At 36.1% G+C, this 14,102-nt stretch overlaps 1 pseudogene; it reads left to right on the forward strand.

The window, feature by feature from the left end:
* Positions 1-9,863: 9,863 nt before the first annotated feature.
* LOC107415999 (pentatricopeptide repeat-containing protein At4g35850, mitochondrial-like) lies at positions 9,864-13,848 on the forward strand (annotated as a pseudogene).
* Positions 13,849-14,102: the final 254 nt, after the last annotated feature.

The raw sequence follows: 14,102 nt of genomic DNA on the forward strand, positions 1-14,102 counted from the left end.
TATCTTCATGTTGCTCTTCCACTCCTTGGTGAAGTTGAAGGCCTTTGGATTTTTTCCGTCATATTCATCGACAATATGTGGCAGCAAGGGTTTCTGGCTATTGACTATCTCGAACGGACATTTGTTCGTGGGAGAACCCTTTTGCGCATTGAAGCAGAATTGGGCTACGTTGAGGAGCTACGCCCAATTTTTCTAGTTGGCATTGACGAAGTGTCGTAGGTATTCTTCCAGCATGCCATTGAATCTCTTGGTCTGTCCATCTATTTGCGGGTGATAGCTAGAAGAGATGTTAAGCTGCGACCCGAGAAGCTTAAATAACTCTGTCCAGAAGGACCCTGTGAACTTCGCATCTCAATCACTGAAAATATGTTGAGGCACTCCCCATTATTTTACCACAAATTTGAAGAATAGGCGGGTAGTCTCCTTGGCCGTGCAGTATTTAGAGGTCGGAATGAAAGTCACATATTTTGAGAATCTATCCACCACCACCAAAATACTTGTTAGGTTCCCGATCTTAGGAAGATTGGTGATGAAGTCAAGTGATACGCTCTCCCAGGGGCGAGTAGGTACGAGGAGTGGTTCCTATAACCCCGGTAGTTTCTGTCTCTCCACCTTGTCCTGTTGGCATACGAGGCAAGTTCAGGTGTATTCCATTATGTCATCGCGCATTTGCGGCCAGTAGTAACTTTGTTTGATTAGTGCATATGTCCTTTGCCATCCTAGGTGTCCTGCCCATAGGGTGTCATAACATTCACATAGCAACATCTTCCTCAGGTCTCTAGCTCTTAGGACGAACAATCTATTCCCTTTCGTCCATAACAGTCCATCTTCCTCCTAAAATTGGGGGGTTTTCCCTTTCTTGCAGAGTTTTAAAATGTTCTGTGCACATGAATCTTCCCCCTAGGTGTCCCTTTATAAGATCTCGCATTGATGTATTTATCGTGCTAGCAACCATAGTTGCTAACATCTTTAATGCTGTGAACTCCATCTTACGGCTCAGGGTACCTGATTCTTGGTTCCCGCCTTGTGCTTAAAGTGAAGGTCGAATTCTGTGATGAGCTCCTGCCAACGTGCTTTGGTTGCGTGAGAAAGTGACTAACTGCCGAGTTATTAGTTTTCACCACGAATCTCGACCCCAATAGATAGTGTCTCCACGTCTTTAAGCAGTGAATTACCGCAAGCATCTCCTTTTCCTGAGCAGTGTAGTTCTTCTCTGTCCTCGACAGCTTTCTTCTTTCATAAGTAACATGGTGATCGTCCTGGAGTAAGACTCCACCTAGCGCAAATTTAGATGCATCAGTTTGCACTTCAAAAGGTTTTGTGACATCCGGAAGTGCTAAAACTGGATCACTCATCATAGCTTCCTTTATTTCCTTAAATGCAACTTGGCACTCTTCACCCCATTCCCATGGCACATCCTTCTTTAGCAATTCCATAAAGGGTGTTGTCTTTTTGGAGTAACCTTTCACTAATCGATGATAGTAGTTTTCCAACCCTAAGAGAGATCTAAGCTTTTTAACATTGGCCGGAGTTTTCCATTCCTGGATTGCCTTCACCTTTTCCATGTCCATGCGGATTCTTCCTTCCTCAACTATATGGCCCAAAAATTTGATCTGTCTTCTGGCGAAAGTAGACTTCTCCCTTTTCACAAACAGTTGGTTTTCCCGGAGTCTTTGGAACACCAACCGAATATGTTTGATGTGTTCTTCAAGAAAGGAACTATAGATTACAATGTCAGCAGGGTAGACTACCATAAATTTGTCAAGAAAGTCTCAGAATACTTGGTTCATAAGCGTGCAAAATGTCGCTGGCACATTGGTAAGACCAAATGGCATGACTAAGAATTCAAAAGACTCGTATCGCGTGACACAGGTAGTCTTTTCTTCATCACCTTCGGCAATCCTCACCTGATAGTATCCCGACCTTAAGTCCAATTTGGTGAAGAATTTGGCACCGCTAAGCTGGTCGAACAAATATGCTATCAGCGGAATTGGATATTTGTTGCGCACAGTGACTTTGTTCAATGCTTGATAGTCCACACATAGGCATAGACTTCCATCTTGCTTCTTCTGAAACAGCACCGGGGCGTCATACGGCGCTTTTGATGGTCTAATGAACCCTGCTTCCAAGAGCTCTGTCAATTGCTTCCTCAGTTCAGTCAGCTCCGGGGGAGCCATTCGGTATGGCGCCTTTGTAGGGGATTTTACTCTAGGGGTCAGCTCAATTTTGTGGTCCATGTCGCATCGAGGAGGTAAGTTCCTCGGTAAACTATCTGGCATCACATCCTCAAAGGATTTCAAATCTTCCATCACGACGGGATGGGTTGGTTCATCATCCTCTCCTTCTTTGGTTACTATCAAAGTCACATAAGATGGCTTTCTACGCCTTAGCCCTTTCTTGAACGGGAGGGCTGATAAGAGCTTGGAATCACTTAGTTGCTTCCTTCATGCTGAGATTATTCCACTTTGCTCTCCCATCATTAATAAGCTGTTAGCAGCAGGAATGGGGATTGCCTTCTTCTCCACCAGGAAGTTCGTACCCAGAATAATGTCAAAATCATCCATTTGGACCATAATCAGGTCCTCCCTACTTCCCAATTTAAGAGGTACCTGCTTTGCCAGACCCACTATAGGCAAGGTGTAAGCTTAATCTTCGGGCTTTGCCTTCCGAGCAAAAGTTATGGGTGGCCCCTATATCCACCATCACACTCGTCGTGGTCTTCCCATTGATTGTTGCATCTACAAACATGAGACCTTTCTCATTGGTTTTCTTGGCTTGAGCCACTTGTCTATTGAGGGCGTTTAGGAATCTTAGTGCCCCCACCTGAGCATTATCTTCCCTTTCTATGGTCTCTTCTTTTTGCATTTTCCCGAGTTCTTACGAACGAATAAAAGCTTGTAGGGCATTGAGGGTTGTTCTATGAGGACATTCCGCCACTCTATGTGGGCCATTACATAGGAAACACATCATCGGCCTGGGTTTGGTCCCGAATGCATTGAATGTCCGAGGAGGAGGGTCTCTTGTGCTCGGAACTTTCCTATTGTCGCCTCCTCCAGTCTTTGGGACATAGGTAGGTTTAGGGAACCTATTATTGTTGGCATTCGGAGGTGACGGTTGCGGTCTTCGATTGCTGGGGCTTTCTGTCACGTAATCCATTAGGCGCTCTGTGGCCCCTAGCGCTGAAGCTGGATCTTGCACTCTTTGTCTTTGTAGTTCTATCCTGGCCCAAGGTTTCAACCCTTCCAGGAAGTAGAAGAGCTTATCTTTCTCGAACATATTGCGAATATCAAGAATGAGTGCCAAGAATGCTTTCATGTAGTCTCTCACATTGCCGGTTTGCCTCAGTTCTCTCAAGTGTCTCTGGGCCATGTAGTCCACATTATCGGGAAGGAATTAGCTCTTGAGGTCCTTCTGTAGTTGATCCCATGTGTCGATAACACATCTATTGTTCTTGATGTCCTCATATTTTGATCGCCACCGCAGTTTTGCATCATTCGTTAGGTATATGGTGGCCATAGTCACCTTTATCTCCTCCGAGTCTGGTCTTACTGCTCGAAAGTATTGTTCCATATCGAATAGAAAGTTTTCGAGCTCTTGGCATCGCACGCACCTCCATACGCTTGGGGTTCTGGTACTTTGATCTGCCCATAGTCCACTCCCATTGGGGCAGCTCGTTGATTTTCAACTGCTTGCATGGTGAAGGCCAGCTTGGTATTTATTTGCCTCATTTCTATCTTTAATGCTTCTACAGTGGCTCGAAAGTCTTCCGTCAGTTCGTTCACCGTAGACATTAGGCTGTCTATGGCCTCTCCCACTACTCCATCTCGCTCGTCCGTAGGGGAGCTTGAAGGGCTAGTATGCCCCCATGGGGTTTGTTTATTCTTAAGTGCGCTCACTCGACTGGCTATGTTATCGATCGTCTCCATCTTTTCAAAGATCTCCTGCCAGTTGTGGCCTTTAACATGTGCATCTATAGCGCCAGTAAGCTCCCCTAGCTGCTGGTCGATGATATCGGACCGCATTTCGTTTGTCAGCTTCGACATCTTGTGCGAATGACTCCGTACCTTGCTCTGATACCAACTGTCATAGTCCCACCATTCTAGGTGCGCAATGGGACCGTGCAGTGCTTACTCGCCCCTCACAAGTAGTAAGCCAATAGTTAATGTCCTTCGCAAGCAAATAACTCACACGACATTAGTATTGTGCAAGTACCAAGCAAGCAACAAAATAAAGCATGTAATCACAATCGTTAGCAAAGGGTCAGTAAATAAGGTAACAACACAATTGAATGGAAATGCATTCGTTTTATTCGATCTCGATGGAGAGAACAACAGAGAGGTTCACAAGCATGCTATTAAAAATTCTCACCTATGCCAGTGGTCTAGTCCAACAACTTGCCGACTAGCCATCCCCCTCTAAAGAGTTTATTTAGCCATTTTAATCCTGGCAGGAATATACATGAAAATGTGCGAGGAATCATAATGGCACTATTCCTTACAAAACAAACTATAATCCAAGCAAGTGACCATGGGCGTGACTAATGGCCCTGGATAAACTTGGCTTGGTGATTACAACCAAAATACTAAGGGACGAGTGACTTTCACACTAAAGCTGTGTACACTGTCAAACAAGGCTATTGGGAGGCTGGGAAATTGGGTGTGGGTGCTCTTGGTGGTTGACTAAGTAATGAGCCTGTTAATAGGTGATGGCGAGTTCTATGGAAATTTAGTGTGCCAAATAGAATTAAGGTTTTTTCCATGCAGGTCTGCTTTGGTTTGTTGACATCTTAATGTTAGTAGCTACTGTTTGGAATGTTCCAATTTTGAGGAGATGGTGTCGCATTTATTATGGGGCTGTTCGAACGTTCACAACATTTGGAAATCATAAATAACAGTTTACATGGATATCGTGGAGTCTATGGAATCGAAGGAACACAATGCTTTATGACAATATTGGTTAAATCGGATATGGGCTTATTATATAATGTGGTTCGATTACATCTCGAATATAAGGACGCTATGAAATTGGATAAAGTTTGTCCAGTTACTTGTGCTTATAGTAGTTGGGTCCCGTCGATTTGTGACACTTTGAAAGTTAATGTTGATGCTTCTGTTCAACTAGCTGAGGGAAGAATTGGAGTGGGTGTTGTTGTGCGTAATGCAGCTGGAGATCTGATGGGATCACTAGCAAAGCCTTTTTAAAGTTGTTTGTGATGTGTTAACTATAGAATCAATTGTGATTAAGGAGTCTCATCATTTTTTGTTCTCAGGTAGGTTTCAAAAGAAGGGGGAGATGGTGAATGATTCTCTTAGTGCTGTCCATTTAGTGAATAATGTTAGTTTCGATAGAAATCTAGATCCTAACTTCATTTTAGTAGATGACATTAAACGGTGATTGTGGGAATGTGGTGGTTGAATTTGTTCTTATGTGGGTAGGGAGTCAAACTGTGTGGCTCAATATTGTCTTGCTAAGCATGATGCTTTATTGACTGATTATGAGTCTTGGCTTGGGGATTGGCCTTCTTGGCTTTTAACTCATCTTCAAGCTGGTATTTGTACCCCGTTTCTGCATAATGAAATATCTTCGTTTTTTTATTCCCAAAAAAAAAAAAAAATTATTAAATATGGTTGACTCAATTGATAAGTTATTTATACCTACCGTTGAAAAATCGTAAATTTGAAATATCGATATAAAGTGAAAATTATTGTAAATGATAAAAAAAAAAAAAATCTACCTAAATTATTGATCATGCATATAATCCATGACACTTAACGTATATAACTTGATTTTAATAAACAACCTTGCAATTTGTATACATAATATTATTTTCCCTTGCAAAAATTCTAACCCATTTATTATTATTACTATTTTTTGTCAATTCTAACACTATTATTGGTCATGGATATGATTTTTCCTTGCAACAAAATCCAACTAAATTATTTATCATGCACATGATTCATGATAGTTAATGATAAATTTAAGAGGTTTGATTTTTTTTTCTTTTTTCTCTTTCTTGTTTGATTAGGAAAGTCTTTTCATTGTTCACAAAGTAAAAAAAAGAAAAAGAAAAAGAGAACAAATATATATATATATATATATATATACACAAGAATTTTCTATCAGGACATCTTGACCTTTTAACCTTTGTATAATTTCAAATGTTAAGATGTAAAATTAAATTTTGGGATTTAAACGAGCTTAAACATGATTCACTTTAAATCTCATCCCTCAAAAAGATGCAAAAATTGATTATGAGAGAGTAACTATACATGTATAATTTACGAGAAGAATTAGGAAAAAAGAACATGATGGAGAGACTCCAACCTTTTTCAGTAGAATATTTATACTGCGGTTATTTATCATATTTTTTTATTTATAGGATTAAGATGATAGCAATCAGTTTTATTTATTTCATTTTTCATTTTCCGAGCGAGTTAGTGGCTTTTATAGAATTGAAATTAATATTAAAAAAGTAATTTTTGAAAATTACGGGATTTTTATTTTTATTTTTTTCAATTTGATTATATTCTATGCTTTTTTTTTTACAATTTTTTTTTGGGTGAAATGACAAAATTACTAGATAAAACTTTAAAATAATTATTGAAAAATTTTAAATGTATTATGGTCCAACACTGTTATTATTAATTATAAATTTATCAATATAAACATGGATCAATCACTAATGCCATGTAATATGGTAAGAGGAATACCTCCACACCGGGCAAGTATTAAGTTAATATGCATAAAAAATTTAATTTTTTTATGTAGGTAGGGAGTCAAACTGTGTGGCTCAATATTGTCTTGCTAAGCATGATGCTCTATTGACTGATTATGAGTCTTGGCTTTGGGAATTGGCCTTCTTGGCTTTTAACTCATCTTCAAGCTGATATTTGTACTCCATTTCTGCGTAATGAAGTATCTTCATTTTTTTATTTCAAAAAAAATAAAAATACACATTTGCAAGTTGTATATAAGTATGATTTTTTCTTGTAAAAAATAAAATAAAATTATCAAATATGATCGACTCAATTGATAAATTATTTATACCTACCGTTGAAAAATTATAAATTTAAAACACCGATATAAAATAAAAATTATTGTAAATATAGAAAATAAAATCCAATTAAATTATTGATCATTCATATGATTCATGACAATTAACGTATATAACTTAATTTTCATAAACAACTTTACTATTTATATATATAAAATTATTTTTCCTTGCAAAAATTCTAGCCCATTTATTATTACTACTATTTTTTATCAATTCTAACATTATTATTGGTCATGGATATGATTTTTTCTTGCAACAAAATCCAACTAAATTATTTATCATGCGCATGATTCATTAAGAAAACATCAAAGTAAAAGGGCAAAAAAAGCATGATTCATTAAGAAAACATCAAAGTAAAAGGGGAAAAAAAAACATGGTGAGCTGGATAATGTTTAATTCTACAAGGCAAATATTTAACAGGTGGCATATATTTAAATAGATGGCAATAAATTGATTGGAGTGGTATAATCTGACGTGATAACAACGATTCATGCAAGATTTTCTCCGGTGTGAGGCACTCAGGGCGGATTTACTGTGAAGGAAACCGGGGCAGTTGCACCCACACCAAATCCGGACCTCTCATATGATCTCACATCATGATATCATATATAGTGGCAGATCAGGCTACTCGGAGGTAGGAAGCTGATAATTTTGAGAGTATTGCGGCAGCTGGCAATGGTTGTGTTGAGCGTTTTGCTTGGCGGTATGATGCTTAGAGGTGCGTACACTGTCAGATTAGGCTACTGGGCTCTTGTTGGTGGTCTAAGTAATGAGGTTGTTACTGGTTGATGGCGAGCAGTAGGGGTGGGCTCGGTTCGGCTCGGTTCGGTTTTGTGATCTTTTTTAAACCGAACCGACCGGTTCGGTTTGGGTTGGGTACAAAACCGAACCGAATCGACCGTTACATTCAACCCAAACCGAACCGAACCGAATGAATATTTTTCGGTTTGGGTTGGGTTCACGGGTTGGGCTGGGTTGGGCTTTCTGATGGGCTTCGGCCCAAATTTTTTTATTTTTGGTTTAGGCCGGTTTGGGCCTTATGATGAGCTTCACTTTCAGCCCAATTTTTTGTATTTTTGGTTTGGGCCAGTTTGGACCTCATGCATATTTCATGACTAAACCTTCACCTTTGGATTATTATGGGTCGGTTCGGTTTGGGTTGGGTAAATTTTCTACCCACCCGTAACCCGAACCGAAAACCACGGGTTCAATACATATGTAACCGAACCGACCCGTTTAACAGTTAAAAACCAACCCAAACCGACCCAAATAGTTCGGTTCGGGCGGGTTGGTCGGTTTGGGTCGGGTTTTGCCCAGCCCTAGCGAGCAGGACCTGCTAGAGGCATAGGCCACCAAGGCCAGTGCGGGGGCCCCCATTTTATTGGGCCCTATACATGTATTTATTAAATAAAATATAATTATTAGTTTATCTTGAAAATACAAAAATTTTGATTTAAAAATAATTCTAAATTATTTTTAATTGATTATTTATTTTTTTGGATGGATTCTAATTGAATATTTATTGTAATAATTATTTTTAATTATTTTTATTTTTAAAAAATAATACCAAATAAGTTCAATTAAACATTTTATATTCCATAATTGATTAGATTTTAATGATAAAAAAAATTGTTAAATACTTTTTTAGTTTATACACTTTTTTTCATTTGTTTACGCATTTTTTCTCATCTAGCTTACTCATTTTCATCCTTTTTCATTTATTTATCTTTTATATTTGTTTAATTTTGATATCTAACCTATATAATTTATAATTTTGATCCAAATGGATCTAAAATAAAAGATAAATTTGTAAGTTATTATTTATTTTAATGAATTTATATTGTTCATTCCCATCATATTTTTAATTTTTATTTTTTGTTTTCTATGAATTCATGATTTTAATTATTTACTAATTGTTCTTGTTGTTTATAAAAACTAGACTTTATGTTTTTATCTTAATTCGAATAAATTGATTAAATTTATTTTGAGAACTAAAAATCCAAAAGAAAAAATAAATTCATAAATATAAAATAGCATTTGAAATAATAAAGTTTATAAAAAAATTAAATTTTTTTAGCAATGGATGAATTTGTTATTCTGTGTTAATATAGCTTCAATAGAAAAAAATTTTTCAAAATTAAAATTAATAAAATTTTATTTATGTTCAACTATATCTTAATAAGATAAAATAATTTACTAATTTTATTAATTAAAAAACATTTATTATTTGAATATAAAAATTTAATTAATAATTTTATATAAAAAAATAAAAATAAATTTTATATAAAAAATCTATTTTATTAAAAATAATATTTAATTAAAGCATCAAATATTATTTTTTACCTACGGTCTCAAAAATTCTTAAGACGGTCCTGATGGCGAGTTCTATGGAAATTTAGCGTGCCAAATAAATGATGTCAGCATGACGATGTGCCAATACTGATGTTATCATGCTGAATGCAGAGATCATAATGATGTCATAAGGAAGACGACAGCAAATTCCTTCAACGTACCGTAGGATATCATGATGTGAGATCATAATATAAAATAAATAAATAAATATTTATGTGAAAACCTTTAAAATAAAGAAAAAAAAAATTCACATAATATCAATAGATCCGCTATCACTAAAATAACGATGCACAATAAATACTTTTCAAACTAATAAATTTTGATATCGTGGTGTTGTATCTTAGAAATAGAAAATAATCTATAAAAATGAATATATAAAAAAATCTAATAGTATATCACTATAGGAGGAAAGGAGGCTACCCTTTTCTCTTTTTTTTTTTTTCTGGTTTTCCTTCACTCTTTTTTCTCTCTCTCTCTCTCTTCTCAAACGCTCTCTTTCCCACTGCCAAAAGATGCCATCTGTTTAAAAAAAAATAATAATAAAAAAAAAGAGGCTTGCTTCCTACCCCTGCCTGATAAGACTTCCTAGCTATTTTATTTTATTTATTTATTTATTTATTTTTATAGTCAATGGTGAAGAGGCGATTCAGAGATAAAACTGCAGGATTTTAGAGAGCTCTAGGAGCAGAAGCAACAGGCAGGCAACAACGAAGTAGGAAAGCATGAGGCTCATTCGATCAATAACTGGTAATCTTCTCCTCTCTATTTTCAAATTTTTAAGCTTTTCCCGAGACATTTTCTTACTCTTTCGCTAATAATAAAATAGTTTTTTTTTTTAAAAATAAATAGTATATTTTAGATTGTTATAATTCAGGACAGCGTAATTTACTACTGCGAGAGGTGGGACGGTGATACTTCACTACGGCTTCAACAAAGGAATATGCAAGGAGGAACTATGCAAGTAATGTCTCTGAGTATAACACTGTTATCAGTTCTCTCACCGCACAGAGAAGGTTGATTCTAATTTTGTTTTTTTTTTTTTTTGTTTTTTTTTTTTGTGGTTTTGGGGGTTTTTTTTTTTTTTGAGAAATTGTGAAAGTTGTTTTTTTTTTTTTTTTTTGAAATAACGGTGGTGGTAGGCATTTCTTGCTGAGAAATGTGTATGATGATATGATGCTGGATGCAGTATAGTCAACTAGGGATAGATTCCATTCTCTCATCCTTGGAACCATAAAAGGCTCTTGCTTGCAAAACGCTTTCTAATTTTCTAACCAAATGAAATCCATGGATTTGGTACCTGATGTATGTATTTGTATATATATGCCTTTTTTTTTTTTTTTTTTTTTTTTTTCTTTCACATGGATCTGCATTAATTCTTAACTACTGACTTTTAGATTCTTTAAAGATTGGAAATTTTGTATAAAGTTACTTTGTGTTTTTTTTTTCTTTTTTTTTTTTTCCCTAGCTGTTACAATGTATTGCTTTGTGTTATAGGTTACTTTATACAACATTTTAGTTTCATTGTGTGGGAAATGCAAGTACTCTAACCAGGCAATTCGGGTATGTTTCTTAGATGTTTTGTAAGTCTTTCAGATTTTTTTTAGAATCCATAAACTTATGTCGGATTTTGGAGTCAATTTTGATCTGTTTACTTTCAATATGATTGAAGATTTTGGATGAGATGAAGAAATATGAAGCCGATGGTGCAAACCTATGTGTGTCTACTCAATGCATGTGCTGGTGCTGGCCGTATAGATCGAGCGTATGCCACCCTTTTAGTTGTCTTGTTTTACCTAGTTGCAAATTGCAATAATTATGGTCATAAACCTTAGCCTGGAAACTTGATAGTCCGCTATACCAGTGATTAAATTGGCTTTATTTTACCTTAGTGGATGATTTTACATGAATTCATTCCAAAATTTTACATTTAAATGCCTGCTCTGCAAATTAATTTATAAGTTGTCCTATATGCTTTATGATCTACTTTTGGTTAATTTCGGCATATAACAAACTAAACTTTCATTCTAATCTACAGATATGCGATCATTTGTGATATGACTGCAGCTGGTCTTGGGTTGAACAAGTTCTGCTATGCGGGGCTTATTGCTGCACTTAAGAACAAATCGCCTGTTCCAGAAGATTTTGCCACTAAAGCAATTACTACAGGATCTCTCTTCTTAAATTAGGCTTTCATATCATTAGCTTTTGATGTTTTCTGTGATATTCCCTTTGCAGAAAGATCATTAAGCTCGTTGAGCGGTCAAAAGAGTGGACATCAGTTGAAGCATCCAGTGCCTCAGCTGAAAATTTGATGATTGGTGTCGCTGAGGAGGAATTATATAATCTTCCCACTGCTGAATATGTTCATAGGCGTGGTGGATTTTTGAATAGGCAACTAACTGTATATCATGTTGCATTTCACGCTTGTGCAGACCTGGGAAATGTAGAGGTACTTCTTTGCATCTCTAATATTTCGGCTTAACATCACTCAACAAGCAAATCTCTATTATCTTCTTTGTGTATAGGCAATTGTGGGTCTGTTATTCTATTGTTATTTTGTTATCTACTTTATGTTTTTCTGTTGTCTGTTATTTCTTGATATTAGTAATATACCTTTATATTAGTATACCTGTGGCTTATATAAGTTCTATGACTAATTTAATGCTATTTTAGCTTTGTTTATTTAATCTTTGTTTATTATGTCAGTTGATGGAAACTCAAAGGATGAGAAATATCCAGATATCTTCATTGTAATGCAAATTATGAGGTAAGTGATTTTTTTAATAATATTATCTTCATTGGATGGGAAAAAATTCTTTTGGAGATTCTAAATTGGTTCTGTTTCGCTTTCTATGTTCTATTCCTTAGAAGATGCTTTTTTCTGTTATGTCCTATTTATTCTGTTAATTTTCATGGTAAAATATCTTGTTAGTTGATTAGCTAACCGTAAGAAACTGGTCTCTGTCACTGGCGCTTTGATTCAGGTGCTATCTACGTGCAAGGGACATTGATAATGCTCTTAAAACTTTTGAAGACCACATGAATGCAAAAAAGCCTGCAGCGCTAGAACTATATGTAGTAAGTTTGGTGGCAAAAAATCTTTGGCATTATGTCAAAGCATCTTCGTTCTCTATATTTGAATGCTATTTCATAGTTTTTACTTCCTTTTGAAATTAGTAAGAATTTACATTGAACCTGAACTTTGGATGATTGGATTTCTGATCAGCCAAATCATTTTTGGACAGTACTTGATGTCAGATTATGTGTGCAATAATCCGCCTTCTTTGAACTCTACACGTATTCAGGAAATACAACAACACTTTCCCTTTCATGGGTATCCACATGGTCCATCCAGACATCTGATATGTTATGATTTTTTTTACCAGAAAAACTAATATTTTCTTTTTCCTTTTGCCATGCATAAACTCTTTCCATAGCATTTATGGTTGGCTAGTTGTGTGTTGCTTAGTAATATAAATGTTGCTATTTATTCTATTATATTATACACCTTCATGTTTGGCACATTTTCCATTTAAGACTCAAGAAAGTATATTATTTGTGTTGTTCTCTCTGAAATGTTCGAAGGATTATTCTAATAGCTGGACATTAATTTTGTATAATATATGTCTCCAGACACTTATAGAGGGAGCCATGATTGGGCATACCCCTAAGGGAATGCAACTTGCACAAGATACACTGGTAGGTTGAGTAATTGCAGTTTCTTATCTGAGTTAAAAAATAAATCAAGGACTTAGTCTAACGTGATTCCATTCTCCACCATAGGTGAAAATGACTGAGAGGGACTTTTTCTTGAGCCAAAAAACGGGGAGTGACCTTCTCCTTATAGCCTCTGGCGAAAAGGTGCTGTCAGAGCTTCATTTGATCCCTTTTTATTAGCTTAGGGATGAGAAGGGTGATTGTACTTTGTCTTTTGTGGTTCCTCATGGATAATTTTATGTTTCTGCGTTTGAGGAAATATTCTCATTCAAGAACTCCTTTTGATATTTGCAGACTGGTGGTTATACTACTGCTAACTATATTTGGGACTTGATGCAAGCTCGGAAGATTACTCCTTCACTTCCTACTGTGGAAGCATATTACAATGGCTTAAAAGTTAGTCTCTTGCTTCGCTAGAGACGTTTATTGTTTCACTTTAATTTAAAGCATATAATATATATATATATATATATACCCATCCACGTGACTCAATTTTTTTTTCTTTTCCAATTTTCCATCGTTTTTGACAAATTTTATGAACTTTTTTTTGTTTATGAAATTGCAGGGACGCGAGATCCTAGAAGATGATCCATGGCTCCTACAAGTTTCATAGACTTATGATAGCCTTCGCACCAGATTTGGAACAGGACCTGGCCGACCCTATGACAACATATTTTTTTCTAAACAAGCTAATGTCTTCCAGGCCAAATAAAAGGTTCTCCTCACTGCCCTTGTATTCAATAAATTTCAAAGCCAAGATGCCACAATCACCCTTGCAGAATAGCATTAATGAAAACCAACCACGTGAATTTCCACACGTAAGCACAATTAAACAGCAGCAATAGAAGTGGTTGGAAATGACAACACATTCATACCCATTATCTTGGCAGGGTGCATCTTTGATCATAGTCATCGTGAATGGCTTTAAAGTGGGAAGCATGTCCAGATTCTTTTCGTAATATCCCCCATCCCTCAATAG

The sequence above is a fragment of the Ziziphus jujuba genome, chromosome 4 (assembly GCF_031755915.1).
Source record: "Ziziphus jujuba cultivar Dongzao chromosome 4, ASM3175591v1".
NCBI lineage: Eukaryota > Viridiplantae > Streptophyta > Magnoliopsida > Rosales > Rhamnaceae > Ziziphus > Ziziphus jujuba.